This window comes from Acartia tonsa, chromosome 9 (genome assembly GCF_053477335.1).
Source record: "Acartia tonsa isolate MP-2025a chromosome 9, ASM5347733v1, whole genome shotgun sequence".
In the NCBI taxonomy this organism is placed as follows: Eukaryota; Metazoa; Arthropoda; class Copepoda; order Calanoida; family Acartiidae; genus Acartia; species Acartia tonsa.
In genome coordinates, this window is record NC_137268.1 from 31,559,971 (window position 1) to 31,576,877 (window position 16,907).

Here is a 16,907-nt window from a genome sequence, read left to right on the forward strand (position 1 = left end):
TAAAAATTGAAAAGGATTTTAATGAATATAATAGATTTGAAATCTGCATAAAATTTTAAGGAATTTTTATAAAATTCAATTTTTGTATAATTCTTTATCTATAAGCGCAAATACAAATTAAGTTAAATAATTTTGACATCAGTGATTGGTGGATTGAAAACTATCTGCGCCCTGATTGGAGAAGCTTAAGTGACGTACAGTATTCAACCAATTAGAGCGCAGGTAGTTTCCAATCCACCTATCCTATTGGTCGAAGTTTATAAACTTAAATTGGATTTGCCCTTTTAAATAATAAATTATATAAAAAACGAATTTTATAAAAAATCCTTAAAATTTTATGCAGATTTCAAATCTATTATATTCATTAAAATTCTTTCCAATTTTTATAGCTTATTACTCATAGGGTAAGGCGAGGTGATCTCTGTATCGGGGCGAAGTCTGTAATTTTTGACACACTTTTATTAAATGACATTTTTCTCCATGTTCTAATCGACTGACAGAAAAAACAAATTTGTTCTTTATTAAATTGCCTACAAAAATTTTGATTTTTTTTTGTCTGTAAGTTGGACAAAAACTGGTAAGAGCTAGAGCTTAGACGTCTTGAGGGGACTTATTAAGAATCTAATGGGCTATCCATTTTCGTCAAAAACTTTAAAAAAGCTTGTATAGTTTTTTCTCAAATCGAATTTTTATGAGGCTGGGCGAACTCTGTTTTTTCATTTTTTATACTAACTTTTTCAATTTTATATAAAAAAAGTGAAATTTTCCAGAAAAAAGTCAAATTTCGCGTACTTCGGAAAAATTATTGTGCATGCTCTTTATTACATTTAGCAATTTTTACCTTTGGGGCATGCTGTAATAAAATCAATACGTCATCGATGTTTTGAAGCTTGAAAATGCTATACCGACTTCGCCTCGAGGTGGAACGAAGTCTGTGCCGTTTTTGAGATCAATTTGGACAAACTTCCAAAAGTCGTAGGATAATGTCCTTTTAGGACCTGTTAGACTTTTCCGAGATCTTTGTAATGGTCTTGGTCCAATTTAAAAATAATAATTTTTACCCCCATTTTTTTCCCAAAAACTGAAAAACACCCGAGTTCGCCCCGTCTTACCCTACAAAAGGATTTGTTTTAGATATAAAATGCTAAGTATATTAAGTAAATATCAAAAACAAAAGAGATATTATGAAAATTATTTAATATCCTTATTAGATTTCAATATTCTAAAATATGAAGGAAATTATGAATTATTATGAATATCAGTGTTTTGGATGTTACTTTTGATGTTTTCAATGATTTGTAGAGAATGTTTGAAAATATTGAATTTAATTATTCATAATATGATTGATATGTTATTCATTTCATAGACGTCCAAGGGGGGGGGGGGGGTAAAGTGGGGGTGCTCCCCCCCCCCCCCAAAAAAATAAAAAATCTCTAACAGATTTCAGGGGGGGTAAATACCCCCCCCCAAAGCAAATTTTATACCCGGGGTAAAAATTTTGGGTGGGGGTTAAAAAATATTTGCGGCGCGCTTTGCGCGCCATTTCCCCCCCCCCCTTAAAAAAATGTTACCCCCCTCTGATTTTTTTTTGAAGAATTCTATGATTAACTTTGTCCCTCCGCCCATGAGTCTGTAATGCTATAGCGGAAAAGAAATTTACTCATCTGCTTTTAAAGCTAGAACTCCTTTGAGCCTTTTAAGCAGCTTTTTAGCTTTTTTGACACTCTACTAATGAAAATGTTGGTTTGTCCTACAATCTTATATTAGAGTATTGCCTTTATGGATGTTCTCATTCTTGTTTAGTTGACAGATATTTTTAGTTATTTATAATCAATTTCATCTTAAACTAATGGACTACAAGTATGACGTCATTTTTTACAGGCACTATTTGCTGCTTCAATGAGAAGTATCCTATGTACAGTACACACAAGTGTTAAATAAAACCCAACTGAGGAGATCGGTAGCCTCAGCCGCATAGCCTCCTCATCTCTAAGCTAAAGCCACCCTAACCGTAACAACTTTTCAGACCAGCCATCATTATCCTTAGGTGGATTCTAACATGTCTAAATTGGCGTTGAAAAAATCAAAAAATCAATGTGTTATACATGGACCTACGGACGTTTTGGTAACTATTTTAAAGTTGATAAGCTTACTAAATCATATATAACTAGCGGCTTCGCCCCTAGCCTCTAGGGGCTTTGCCCCAAGAGGTATTATTACATGTTCTATTACCTACCCAGCTGAAAAAAATGCGAAAAATTCGTAAAATCGCGAATTCGTAAAAATTCGTATTGTTCTACTTTGTATTATTGACTAGCGGCTACGCCCCTAGAATCCTCTAGGGGCACTGGTAGGAGGGGGAAAAGTCGACCTCATCCCATTTTAAATTTGAGTTTCAAAAGAGTTCTAAAAATATTTTTTTTTGGGGGGGGGGAGGGGGATGAACACACCCTCTCTAAAAATAGTTTAAAACCTTCCCAGGACCTATAAGAAGCTTCACTGTAAAGGAGAACAAAATCGGTTCAGCGGTTAGCGAGATCCTTCGGGACAGACAAAAAACGCCTTCTACTTTATATAATAGTAGAACCTTCCCAGGACCTATAAGAAGCTTCACTGTAAAGGAGAACAAAATCGGTTCAGCGGTTAGCGAGATCCTTCGGGACAGACAAAAAACGCCTACTACTTTATATAATAGTAAAACCTTCCCAGGACCTATAAGAAGCTTCACTGTAAAGGAGAACAAAATCGGTTCAGCGGTTAGCGAGATCCTTAGGGACAGACAAAAAACGCCTACTACTTTATATAATAGGATTGTTACAGAATTATGTTGTCAAATAGGGTACGAACGTACCCTAATTATAGAAAAGCTTTGCCTTCAACACAAGTTATTAAAGGCTATCCTAAAGTCAAAGAAGCACAAACTAATAAAAAATAAGTTTAGAGTACAAGGTTGGTATCAGATGTAGTGGCGTGGAAGACAGGACTTCCCAATATAAATTTTAAGGGGAGCGTTGACACGCGCGTTACTGCACGCCACTGATCAGATGAATTCATTTTTATTTTAGGCAAAACATAATTTTAGAAGAACAAAGGGGAAATTGCTTTATAAATGTCGTATTATTTAGATCATAAAATAATAGTTATTTATCACATCATATTAATGAGAGCTTACCGCGGATATTAGAATGAAAATTTGTTGGTTCTAATTGGTCGAGTACAAACTTTCCATCAATAAATAAATTTTAAGAAGGCACACTTTATGTTATCATCATTGTTTATGTATACATCAGTTTATTTATTGCCCATTGTCTTATCCCTAAGATCCTAAATATAACCATAATGCTAGAAATCAATTTAGATCCAAGACATAGAAGGGGAAAACTATATCAGGGCTCGGCAGCCGCAATCAACAGCGCGGTTTCAACAATCCGGATCTCCAGTCTTTAAAATCATCGTTTTGTATGGATGTTGTCATTCTTGTTTAGTAGGAAACTGTGATGTTAAACCAGGCCCAGGTCGCTTCGATAGCCGCATAATTTTGTTTTGCTGTTCTGGCAGATTTATTACCAATTAACAAGGATGACAACATTCATAAAAGCGAAGCTTTGAAACATAGGAAAAACGAATATTAACACTTGTAGAGTGTCAGAACTGAATAATCAGAATATAAAAGCACACACTTGAACAAAATTGTAAGTAAATTTGTTAAAAAACTGCTTACATGCAGGAAATTGTTTCAGGACATCCTTCGCTTATAACATTAAATATTGTTATCATAGGAATCAGTATTCCAAAAATCAGATCAATCCACATTGGGGCAAATCAACCAAAAAGGGGATTTAATTATTTAGTACCCTTAAAATTCATCTCACAAATTACTTTTTTGTAGGTAATTTAACAACAAACAAATTCGCTTTTATGTTTTTTTCTGTCATTTGAAAGGAACATGGAGATAAAGGTCATTTTATGAAGGTAGATAGAAAATTACCAGATTAACCCCTCCCGAAAATGGCCCCCCCCCTTACCCTATCCATCTATCTATCCATCAATCTATCCATCTATCTATCCATATATCTATCCATCTGTCTATCCATATGTCTATCCATCTATCTATCCATCTATCTATCCATCTATCTATCCATCTATCTATCCATCTATCTATCCATCTATCTATCCATCTATCTATCCATCTATCTATCCATCTATCTATCCATCTATCTATCCATCTATCTATCCATCTATCTATCCATCTATCTATCCATCTATCTATCCATCTATCTATCCATCTATCTATCCATCTATCTATCCATCTATCTATCCATCTATCTATCCATCTATCTATCCATCTATCTATCCATCTATCTATCCATCTATCTATCCATCTATCTATCCATCTATCTATCCAGCTATCTATCCATCTATCTATCCATCTATCTATCCATCTATCTATCCATCTATCTATCCATCTCTCTATCCATCTCTCTATCCATCTATATATCGATCCATCTATCTATCCATAAACTATTCATCTCTTTATCCATCAACTATCAATTTATCCATCCATCAATCTATCCCTCTATCTATCCATCCATCTATCCATCTGTCTATCCATTTACTTATCCATCTATCTATCCATATATCTATTCATCTACCTATCCATCTATCTATCCATCAACTATCTTGAATTTCGTGTTTAAAATGTCTAATTAGGGGTTTTGGTTATCAGAGCAATATGAGAATTTTTTAGTAGCGCAGCTACCCTATCACTAGCTTTTTGGGCCCTTTAAAGTGTAACTAGGTTAATTGTAGTCCGATTTTAGTGTTCAAAGTGTCAAATTTGGGGTCATGGAATTCATTTCAGTAGGAGGGGAGGGAATGGTGTAAATGGGGGTGGATGGGGATCCTTATTTTAGCAAGCTACAAGTTTCACTTTATTTTTATGTTTAATAAATTCATTATAAATGTGGGCATGATTAACATAAATTTTTATTAACTAATATCTATATTTATAATGATATTATGATTCTTGTTTACTGTTTATATGTATACTAGCGGCTTCGCCCCTAGCCTCTAGGGGATTTGCCCAAGAGGTAATTAAACAAGGATGACAACATCCATGAAAGAAGTGAAACTCTGAAATAGAAGGACAAACGAACATTAACACTTGTGAAGTGTCAGAACTGAATATTAATGCATGTCTATACAAAATTGTAATTAAAACTGATTAAATACATGTTACTGTTTAAGGACATACTGACGTTTTTAGGACTTGATTATAGAGATGCTTCGCTTATAACAATAGACGTTATTGAAATAGGAATCAGTATTAAAAAAAATCAGATGAATAGGATATTTTTAACATTCAAAACCATTATTTGTTGTCAAAAAAGTAAAAATCAGCTTGTTATAAATGGATGTACGGACTTTCTGGTAACGATTATAGAGTTGCTGTGCTTTCTAAGTCGTACCTAACTGTTGTAGAAATCAGCATGAAAAGTTTGAGATCGATAGGACAATTCTAGCCTGTTTAAGTTAAGTAAAAGAGCTAACTGTACCAGACGTACGGACGGACCGACCCTAATTATAGAAATATGAAAAAATTGAGGGGGATTTTTATTTTTGAAAAATTTCTTTAAACAACCACAGGACCAGTAGATATATTCCCTGAAGAGTAGAATTCAATCAGTTTAGTGGTTAGCGAGATCTTAAGGGATGGGCGGACAGACAAACAGACATCAAGCTACTTTGTATTATATATTAACACCTAGGGATCTAAGGAACAAAACAATAACCGATTAATATGTACATCCCCAATATTGATACATATTTAATAAATTATATTACAAAATTATTTGTCTGTAGATGACAATTAGTGGTTGAAAAGTTTTGACACTCATCTTAATGAATCAACCAATAAAAAATCAATTAAATTTCCTGAAGTTCTTATGCAAACGAATATAAAAACGTTATTATAAAACTTTGAAGTTTGGGGACTAGTGTAATTAACAGTCCCCTCCCTTTCTAAATAAAACTGCTGACTTTAAACATGAATACCCTGTAACTACATAATTAAAAAACAAAGCATTACCAATAGACAGACAGATAGACTACTTGCTAATTCCAATTTAGAATGATTATAAGAACCTCACGTTATTTGGGGACATTGGGCTGTTTATAACACTAGTCCCCAAAGTGTGTTCAAACGTTTTAACTACTAACTTTAATCTACACAAGGGGTAATTTTGTGTATTATCATTGGGGATGTACAACAATTTATTGACCTTTGTCTTATCCCTTTAGATCCCTGATATTTGTAATAATCTATAGAAACGATTATTTAGTGACATTAAAACATCAAACATAAAGAGGTTTAGATTTAGGTTTAGCCCCCCCCCCCTCTCCTCACCATCATTTAGTGCAATAGAACTTGAAAATATTTATTATTAACTTTAATTCTAAGTCAGAATAAATATTTCCCAATATGTCTATGTTTTTGTGTCTTTTATTTATTTGAATTATATCTTAAGTTTTGACTTTAAAAGCGCATTTAAACGCCTTTTCTTACAAGCTTTTCGTGCACCCACGTTCAGAAAACAGTCTAAAAACCCCTACGGGGGCGCGGGGGGGTAAATGAAACCAATACTGGCCATTAAAATATGTCTTTGGGTAATCAAATATCGTTTTTTTAGCCGGCGACACCCGGCAAAAACATGTTTCCTCTTACTGTCTTCTTAAATGTTGATTAAAAAACAAACAAATAAAAACTAAAATCTTGACTTAAACTAGAATTATTTAGGACTAATTTCTTCAATTTGTGTTTTTTTCTTTTATACTGTCAAAATATATGTAATGCATGACTCATCAGAAGTTATTTTGTCTAATTACGTTAATTCTAAGAGATTTTATAATACTTTTAAAATTGTTGGTGAAACACAAAAAGTATGCCTTTTTGTGTAAGAAATTTTTTGCATTTCTTGACTTCCATGCATTAGAATGCTTACTTAAAAAGCGTATTTTTACAATTCCTTTGAAATCTGATGTACATTGGGTATGATAATACTCATAGAATGTTTAAAACTTGATTTGGGGGTGGTGAATTGTTGCCCCTTGTTGCCCCTATGTGCAATCGGATAATTACAATGCATTAATTTGATGTTAAAAAATCAACATGTTTAAATTGGACGTAGGGATATTTTAGTAAATTATAGAGTTGCTACGCTATCTAAATTGTACCTAACTACTACAGAAATCGCCATGCAAAGTTTAAAATAGATAGGACAATTCTAACATGCCTAAATTAACGAAAAGAGCTAACCGTTACAGACGCACGGACTGACCATAATTATAGAAAGGATCTTTTAACAACAAAGGCGACTTGAAGAGCTGCTACGTTACACGTAATTACAAATAAGTCAAGAAAATTAAATTAAAATGCATTTATTTTTCTAGATGATCACTACAATTACATAATATAATTAATAACTGTCATCTAATTATCTATCAATTTATATTTTTTTTATTACAATCTTTAAAGTCATATTATTCAGTTAGATGATTAATTGAAAATATATCCTTGATTTAAAATATAAATCTAGCTCTAAGTACTATGTCTTAACCTAGCGGCTACGCCCCTGGTGGCCTCCAGGCGCAATTGAGGAACGTTGGAGGGGGGGGGGGTAGGGGGAGGGGAGAGTTGACCCTCCACTTTCCATTGTACTTTAAGGAAAAAAGTAAAAGAGGAAGTATCCCAGCTTATACCAATAACGAAATTAATTCGGAAAAAAAATCACGAAACCTATATGAGTTTTTCAGCTGTCGTTGGGGGGCAACACATCGTAAAATTAACGAACTCTCCATTTGCTCCCAAATATTATTTTAGATTTATTTCGCTTGTTGGTTATACCTTGTTCCTGTAAGTATCCTCCCCAAAAATAGTTTTAAACCTTCCACAGATCTAAAAGAAGCTTCACTGCAAAGGAGAACCATATAAGTTCAGCTATTAGCAAGACCTAAAGACAAACACACATCCTGTTACTTTTATAAGGCTTCATGTACGAGCAACGCGCTATTCAGGCTGATTTTACACGTGTTTTCTCTAGCCGCGCACTCCAAAGATTAGATAAATATTTTCAATTTTTCAACTGTTAATTATTTGGCAATTTATACAGGAAAATTTAAATAGTATCTTTTTTTCTGCATGTATCGAAATTTAAGGATTCCTCTATACTTTTTTTTGAGATTCTATTATTAAGGAATAATTCTAAAATGTTTGAAAACTTAAACCAACTTTTTGCCCTTTTGTTAAAAAAAACTTCAAAATATTAACTTGCTTGAAAAAAAGGGCAAAAAAAAATTCTTAAAATTTTTTTTTTTACAAATGTTGCTATTTTTTGTATATGGCACATATGAATTTATTATTGTATTGAAATGGAATAAAATAAATATTTTTGATTAAATCCAATCTAAACTTTATAATATCATCGTGTAAGACTAGATTTAGACAATTAAAATTATTTTTGAGCATAAATAATGTATTTTTTGCAAAAATTATTAAAATTTCTAAGGGCTGGTTTTCAGCAATATTAGTTGAAAAAAGTTCAAGATTAATTAACTTACATTCCCCAAAAAGTTTACAATCTCAAAAACAATCCAAAAATCCAAGAAATATTTTAATAAACCTAAAAGTATTGGAAGGATAGGTATAAGATTATCCTATTTTTAACCCCCAAAATTTTTCGTACCAACCCACTCCACCAAAAATTTTTTATTTACCCCCCAAAAAAGCTTGAACGGCATAACTTGTAGACTAATCCAAGGGAAGAATAATTATTTTACAATCCAATATCCTAAACCAAACTTCTAGGGTAAATTAAATACTAGGGAAGGTTGTAATAAATAGCTGAAACCCTGCCCTATAAGTATATATTTGTGAAATCTATTACTTTAAATTGTATAACAAAATAAACACAAGAGTAGATGTTTATAGTACCCTAGCAAAATGGGGATAGATGTCACTGCTTTTGGCCTACCTATTCTATTGACGCCAGTAAACACCCTATACCCTATCTCTTTTCTTGGGAGTTTCTTTCCCCCTCTTTCCCACTACTATGACTTCAATAGAATAGGTAGGCCAAAAGCAGTGACATCTATCCCCATTTTTCTAGGGCACTAAATACAGCTACAACACAAGATTTAATTTTATTGAGATGATGGTTTTGATGTATTAACAAGGAGGTTTGGTAGAAAAGCAGCGGGGTGTGGAAGGTGCTGATTTAAACCCTGAAAAAAGCATTGTTAAATTCAAAGAAAAAGGTTTTTATTCAAAAAGTATTAAAGGAAAAAGTAGGTTGCGGGTAAAATCCGTAAAGGTTGTGAGTTTTAAGTTAAAAACAGTAGTAGGACGATAAAGTTTATGTTAACTTTTAAAACATTTTTTTTGTCTATAGTTCTTTTCAATATGGAATACACATATAACGTGAATATTGTCGTTATTATCTAATGAATATAATCGTAATGCCTTAAAGCTCACATTTTTACGGAATATTAGCACAATCTACCTCCCCCTTTATTTACAGCAAAGTTTTTACACGGAGAAAAGGGCATTGGACTTAAAATTAACCTAAGGTGGATTCTTAAAAAAAGTTTGCCCCACTAATCGCTTAGTGGGGCAAAATTGTTTTTGTGAAAAATCTTCCAAAATCACTAAGCGATTAGTGGGGCAAATTTTTTTTTAAAGAATTCACCTCTAATCTACAAAGTTTATAAACACATTCTCTCATTCGTTGGCTTCAAAACGTTGGGGACTTTTTTTGTTAAATAAATTAATATTTGTTACTTAAGGTCACTTTGACCTGAATGACTTTCGATAACGATTGATAAATGCTTATTTGATTTGATAGAGTTTAGGTTAATAAACTAAACTACGTAAAAAAGAACTTTTTTCTGACTCATAAATACTTTTCTATATACATTATTAGTAATTACTTTTTTATTAACCCTCCCATTTTTTCAAATAAATTTATGATAAGGAAATGAGAAGGGGAGATATCTGTGTGAAAATATCCAGTTGTAAAATGCTAAATATTAATATTACTAGAGGCCGCGTTCTAAAAATATCACGCGATTGGCTAGATTTATTCAATGTTTTATTTACTTTCTATTGGTTTTTCAATATAAAATACGCTCTATATTACTATAAAATCTTTTCTTAAATTGTATTTTGTATTAAAATACCCGTATATTTTTACGTAGACCTCTTTTAGTTTCAGATATAGCAAACCCCCCTTTTTTCCCCTTCCAATTAGGATTTCAAAGGTTATCCCCCCCACTCCAAACATTTTATTACTGTAAAATCTATTCAACAAATCGATAAATAACTGTTGGATGGAGCAACATATTTTCTCCTACTCTAATAAAATGGTCCTTCTGGCTGGCTAATATAACAATTCCCCCCCCCCCCCCATCCATCCTTTTTATCCCATCTCCTACTCTCCTACTGGAGGAAAGTACTAATAAATAAATGAGAACTAAAGTCGTAACATAAATTTACGAAAAAAAATTCACTGTCATAATATCCGTGTTTATTATTTCCATTATGTAAAAATTATGCTCACTAAACCTCCGTGATTAACACAACATGTTCAATTCCAATTGAAGTAATAAATAATTAAGTATACTAAGTTTTTAACACAAACCATCCCTCACATTTTTTAAAAAGATTCTTTAGTTATGAGCTAATTTATATGATATTTTACAGATTTTTATATATGAGTTTGCAAATATTTCAAATATACAAACTTATTTATTACCTCTGTTTATATTATATTTTTTTAATGTCTAGAGAGAGAGAGAGAGAGAGATAGAGAGAGAGAGAGAGAGAGAGAGAGAGAGAGAGAGAGAGAGAGAGAGAGAGAGAGAGGGAGAGGGGGGTAATGTACGCAAGACTTAAATTTGACAATTAAATAACTTATCTTCAATAGTGTAGGAGTTAACGTTTTTGAAATTGAATCAGAAAATACCGAGATAAAATCTACCTATGTTAATATTTTTACAATCCTTAAAAGTAAAAGGATGTGTGTATATTTGTTTGTTTATCTGCACCAAAGGATCTCGCTAACCGATAAGCTGATTGATTCTCCTTAATAGGGTAGCATCTCATAATTTCCTGAAAGTTTTATAACTATTTTGGGAATGGGTACCACCACCTTCCCAAGAGAATTCGCCCCTAGAAAAAAATACCTACCCTCCTACAAATTTTTTTATACTTTTTTTATGAATTTTAATTTAAAAATGGGTTTTGGGATTTAACTCTCCCCTCCTCAAGTGCCCCTAGAGGCCTTCTGGGGGCGTAGCCTATAATATAAAGTAGTGAGAGTTATTGTCTGTAGCAAAGGATCTCACTAACTGCTGAACCGACATGGCTCTCCTTTACATTGAAGCTTCTTATAGGTCATGAGATTGTTTTAGGCTGTTTTCTTTTTATAAAAAAAAGTCTGGGTATGGTATTAGGCTATTTTTCTGCCCTTCCATATACCTTTGAATATAGATCCCATAAATGCTGGGGGCGCATCGGCTAGTTTTAATTAGAGAGAGGAACGGAACAAAAGGGGTATTGTACATAATAGTTAAATTTTAACTTGTAAATTCTAGTCTTCTTTGCTGTAGAGGTTATTGTACAATTGTTGAGTTAAGAAGGTTGCAAGTTCAAATCCACCTGTATAAATGTTTTTACAATTTGAGAGAGAGAGAAAGGGGTAATGTACGCTTGACTTAAATTTTACTGTTTTATACCTATTCCGTGCTAGTTGGAAGGTTTCGAGTTCAACTCCATTTCAGCTAATATTTTTTTGATTAGAGAGAGAAATGTTTATGAAAATGATTATGTAGTCTTTTTTTTGCTATACTTATATAAAAAAAATCACCATACTTTAATTGTGCCGCTGTGGTCTTGGGCCAAATTTTATGTAACCTATCTAAGAATTCCAGTTCAAATCCCGGCAAGTAACTTAAAAGATTGTAGCTATCATCCATATAATAAAGTAGCAGGATGTTTGTTTGGCTCTCTGTTTGTTTGTTTGTACCAGGGAACTTCACTAACTACTGAAACGATATAGTTCTCCTTTACAGGATAGCTTATCATATTTCCTGGGAAGGTTTGTAACTATTTTGAGAGAGGGTTCCACCACCCTCCTAAGAATAAATTAAAACCAATTTTTGAGCCCGTGCCTTCGACATTTCATGACTAATGGCTTTGATCTTATTATTGTATATATTTATATCCGCGAAAAGCTGTTTATAATACAATGCATATCTCCATACTCAATGTTTTTCTCATTTTTTTTGGATATCCTTAAATTTTTTGGAAAAATTCCTTTCTTTTTTAGTCTGGTGGTTAGCGTCAAAGTGTTGTATTACAATGGTTGCAGGATCTAGACCGTGCAGGAAAAATTATTATTTTATTGTGGGATAATTGACATCAAGTAGTTCTTTCCTTTAAAAATAACATATAACAGTAGTGCTTCAAAACTGATTAATGTTCGTTGAATTATAACTGGTTCTCAGCCATACTGAAAAATTATGTGCAGAGTGAGGGAGAGAGAGTATTTTATTCTATACCTAAATTTTCATTTAAAAAGTCTAGTCTTCTTTAGTGTATCGGTTATCGCGCTATGGTATGGATAGGAAGATTGCAGGTTCAACACCTACAATGTTTAAGTTTTACAATTAGAGAGAGGGAGAGAGAGTATTGTATCGAATACTTAAATTTTCGAGTACAAAATCTTGTCTTCTTTAGTGTAGGGGTTATCGTGCTAGGGTATGGATAGGAAGATAGCAGGTTCAGCTCCTTCAATGTTAAAGTTTAACAATTAGGGAGAGAGAGTATTGTATCTTATACTTAAATTTTCATGCATAAAATCTTGTTTTCTTTAGTGTAGGGGTTATTGTGTTAGGGTATGGATAGGAAGATTGCAGGTTCAACTCCTCCAATGTTAAAGTTTTACAATTATAGAGAGAAAGAGGGAGAGAGAGAGTATTGTATAGTATACTTAAATTTTGCATATACAAAATCTTGTCTTCTTTAGTGTAGGGGTTATTGTGCTAGGGTATGGATGGGAAGATTGCAGGTTCAACTCCTTCAATGTTAAAGTTTAACAATTAGGGAGAGAGAGTATTGTATTTTATAATTAAATTTTGCATGTACAAAATCTTGTCTTCTTTAGTGTAGGGGTTATTGTGCTAGGGTATGGATGGGAAGATTGCAGGTTCAACTCCTCCAATGTTAAAGATTTACAATTAGAGAGAGGGAGAGAGAGAGAGTATTGTATGGTATACTTAAATTTTCATGTACAAAATCTTGTCTTCTTTAGTGTAGGGGTTATTGTGCTAGGGTATGGATGGGAAGATTGCAGGTTCAACTCCTCCAATGTTAAAGATTTACAATTAGAGAGAGGGAGAGAGAGAGAGTATTGTATGGTATACTTAAATTTTCATGTACAAAATCTTGTCTTCTTTAGTGTAGGGGTTATCATGCTAGGGTATGGATAGGAAGATAGCAAGTTCAACTCCTCCAATGTTAAAGTTTAACAATTAGATAGTTAGATAGAGAGGGAGAGAGAGTATTGTATCCTACACTTAAATTTTCATGCATAAAATCTTGTCTTCTTTAGTGTAAGGGTTATCGTGCTAGGGTATGGATAGGAAGATTGCAGGTTCAACTCCTTCAAAGTTAAAGTTTTACAATTAGAGAGAGAGAGAGAGAGAGAGAGAGAGAGAGAGAGAGAGAGAGAGTATTGTATACTATACTTAAATTTTCATGCATAATATCTTATCTTCATTAGTGTAGGGGTTATCGTGCTAGAGTAGTGTTAGGAAGATTGCAGACTCAACTCCTCCAATGTTAAAGTTTTACAATTAGAGAGGGAGAGAGAGTATTGTTTAGTATACTTAAATTTTCATGCACCAAATCTTGTCTTCTTTAGTGTAGGGGTTATCGTGTTAGTGCATGGATAGGAAGATTGCAGGTTCAACTCCTCCAATGTTAAAGTTTTACAATTTTATCAATTGTCATGATATCTACTCTCTAAACAAATTATAAAAAAAGCTTTTTTTAATATTTTAAGTGACTGTTGTTATAATGTAATTTTTTAAAAATATTTTTACTTTTACCAAATATTACTTGTTGTCTCAGACATTAAAAAATTATATTCAGTGTATGGATAGATTTGAACACACAACCTTCCTACTGGAACCTCACCTCTACCCCTGAGCTAAGATGACAGACATGAAATTTTAAAGTATACAATAAGAAATAAGTTTTTGTCTACATTGTCTTTTTTCACCTCTGATAATTGATTTCCTTCATAGCTCATTTATAGAATGTTGGTTTTCTTATCCGTGAGTACCGGGTTCGATTCTCTCCGAGAGGGGCTGGGTTTTTGTTGATGTTAAAAATTGGAGGAATTTATAGAATAAAAGTTGTCGCAAATATAGGTATTAAATAATAACAACACATTAACATTGAGACAGGCCTAAACAGATAAATTGTAAGGTAGCCTTTCTGTAATAGTTATATCACATTGTATTACAGACAGCTTTTCACGGATATTAAATTGAAAAAGATTAAAATCAATTTTGTTTTCCCTAATTGGTAGAAGGTCTTGGCTTTCAAAACTACCATACTATTCATATTTTTTCAGTATAGATGAGAATCAGATGTAATCCAGCGGATATTAAACGGTTTCGAAGCCATACTTGAAAAACTTACTTGCAACAAGGAAGGTGGAATCCCAAAGGGCGGCCTTGGCATGACTGGTAACGAAGCTATTCTAATCCGCTCCATCTCGGATTCCTGTAACCGTTTCGTTTTCGCCCGCCGGTTTTGAAACCAAATTTTTACCTGAAATTGGATTTATTATTACCAGGGATAAGGGATAGGAAACCTGGCCATAAATTAGGTCTCGGCCTGGTTTTGAAAGGGATCATGCAACTTTTACCATTTGCCTAATTTAATGACCTTACTGGCGGACGGCTCATATTGGCTACCGCTCTAAACCAATAGTGTTCTGTGATTTGGGCTTGTTTTGTATCAACCAATCACCAATTGGCTCCGCCAATTGGTGATTGGTTGATACAAAACAAGCCCAAATCACAGATGGCGGAAATTTTAGAAGCAGACAATTATAGAAAAAATAATGATTTTGTCTGCTACGAAAAAATAAATATAAATGGTGTTCGATCACATTAGTTTAATTATTAAATCTGCTTAGAGTTAAACATTAAAAAAGGGCCACATAGAAAAAACAAAAATAACGGGATTATTTTTTTTGGAAAGAAGGTAGCTACGAATTTTCATTTGGTAGTTTATAAATTAGATGTTGTATTTTGAATTTTAAAAATTTAGTATGGAATTGATACAACACCTTCACCCTAATTTTTGTACAATACAACACAGTACAGATATATCATTACATTATATCCAGTATAGTATCCAAAGAACTTGATAGAATGTTACCCAAGTGCATAATATTTATTTATTTATTTTGAATTTTAATTAGCAATGAAATTTTCAAATAAAATTTTTACTCATTAATAAAAATGCAAATAATACAAACTAAAATCTGTCTGAGGGAAACCCAACGATAGCTTTCTGACAGTTCAAATTACCAAAGTAAAAGATAAAAAATTTTGGGAGAGAAAAAACTTCATTTTAACAAAAGCCATTAATATATAGGTTTATAAAAAGTTATGTTTTTTACTTTAAACTAGCTACCTGAATTTGATTCTATACTTTATCTACACACATACACACAGCTTTTTCATTAGCATTTTATACGAACCACTGCGCTATCCCAAAACTGGTTTATTAGGCTAGAAATAGGCCTAGGCTTGAAATAGGCCTGAAATAATATTTTCCTACGTTTCCCATCCCTTATCCCTGATTATTACTTAGATCTCACATCATATGTACTCTAATAAAATCAAACTAAACGGGCTAAAATAAAGATATCCCTCTTTTCCCCCATCCCCCCCCCCTACTGGATGATTGAACTGGCCAATAAATAATATTTAAATAAATAGCAACCTACATTAACGACCAACGAGAACCTATCTCTCCTTTTCTGTCCAAATACCCAGTGTATTAGGTCAAGTAACGTCCCAAATTAAAGCAATTATCTATTGAACGACCTTTGGCTGAAAGTTCTAACTATTTATTGTAATGCGGCTGTTTTAGGCCAAGGCATTTCCCCTTTTATAGCCCATCTGACATGTAGTAGCAGTAGGAATCATTTAAAAATTTTTACTAATAACGTGGTGTTGAGCTGAGATTTTAACCCATGCCATCCCCGACTACGAGTAGATGTGTTAAGACTCTGTTGTTAGTTTTACCCAGGGATATAAAGGGATAAGACAATGGCCTATATAAATGTGTACATTCCCAATGATGATACACAGATTACCCCTTCTGTAGTTTAAATTATTGATTGAAACGTTTGGACACTCAACTTAAAGAAACAACCAATCAAAATTCATTAAAAGCCCCCAAAGTTGTTAAGCCAACGAATAAGAAAACGTTATTATAAAACTTTGGGGACTAGTTTAATAAACTGCTCGTTGTCCCCTTCCTTCCTGGGTTTTACCTGTGTTTCTGTAGTTTTACCTGTGTTTCTGTAAGTTTAAGTTCAGCGGAGAATTCTGCTCTCTCAGAGATAGTTAAATATTGTTTCTCCCTGGAATTTTATCAAAATATTCATTATTTTATTGTGGTACTCATAAGAGAATTCAAGAACGTCCAAATTTTAAGGGGGGTAAAATGAGGAGTTTCAAAGATTTTAGTGGGGTAATCTAATGTATTTTTCTTTTATAGATTTTGAGGGGGATACAATGAGGAGTATCAAAGTTTACTCCCA

The 16,907-nt window shown here is 33.0% G+C and overlaps 1 long non-coding RNA gene across 1 annotated transcript; it reads right to left on the reverse strand.

Moving 5' to 3' along the window:
• Nucleotides 1-8,391: 8,391 nt before the first annotated feature.
• On the reverse strand, nt 8,392-16,737 carry LOC145327828 (uncharacterized). The gene is made up of 3 exons (XR_013882253.1): nt 16,658-16,737; nt 14,765-14,896; nt 8,392-9,279 (listed from the first exon to the last, which is right to left on the reverse strand). It is a non-coding gene; the product is annotated as an uncharacterized LOC145327828 (long non-coding RNA).
• Nucleotides 16,738-16,907: the final 170 nt, after the last annotated feature.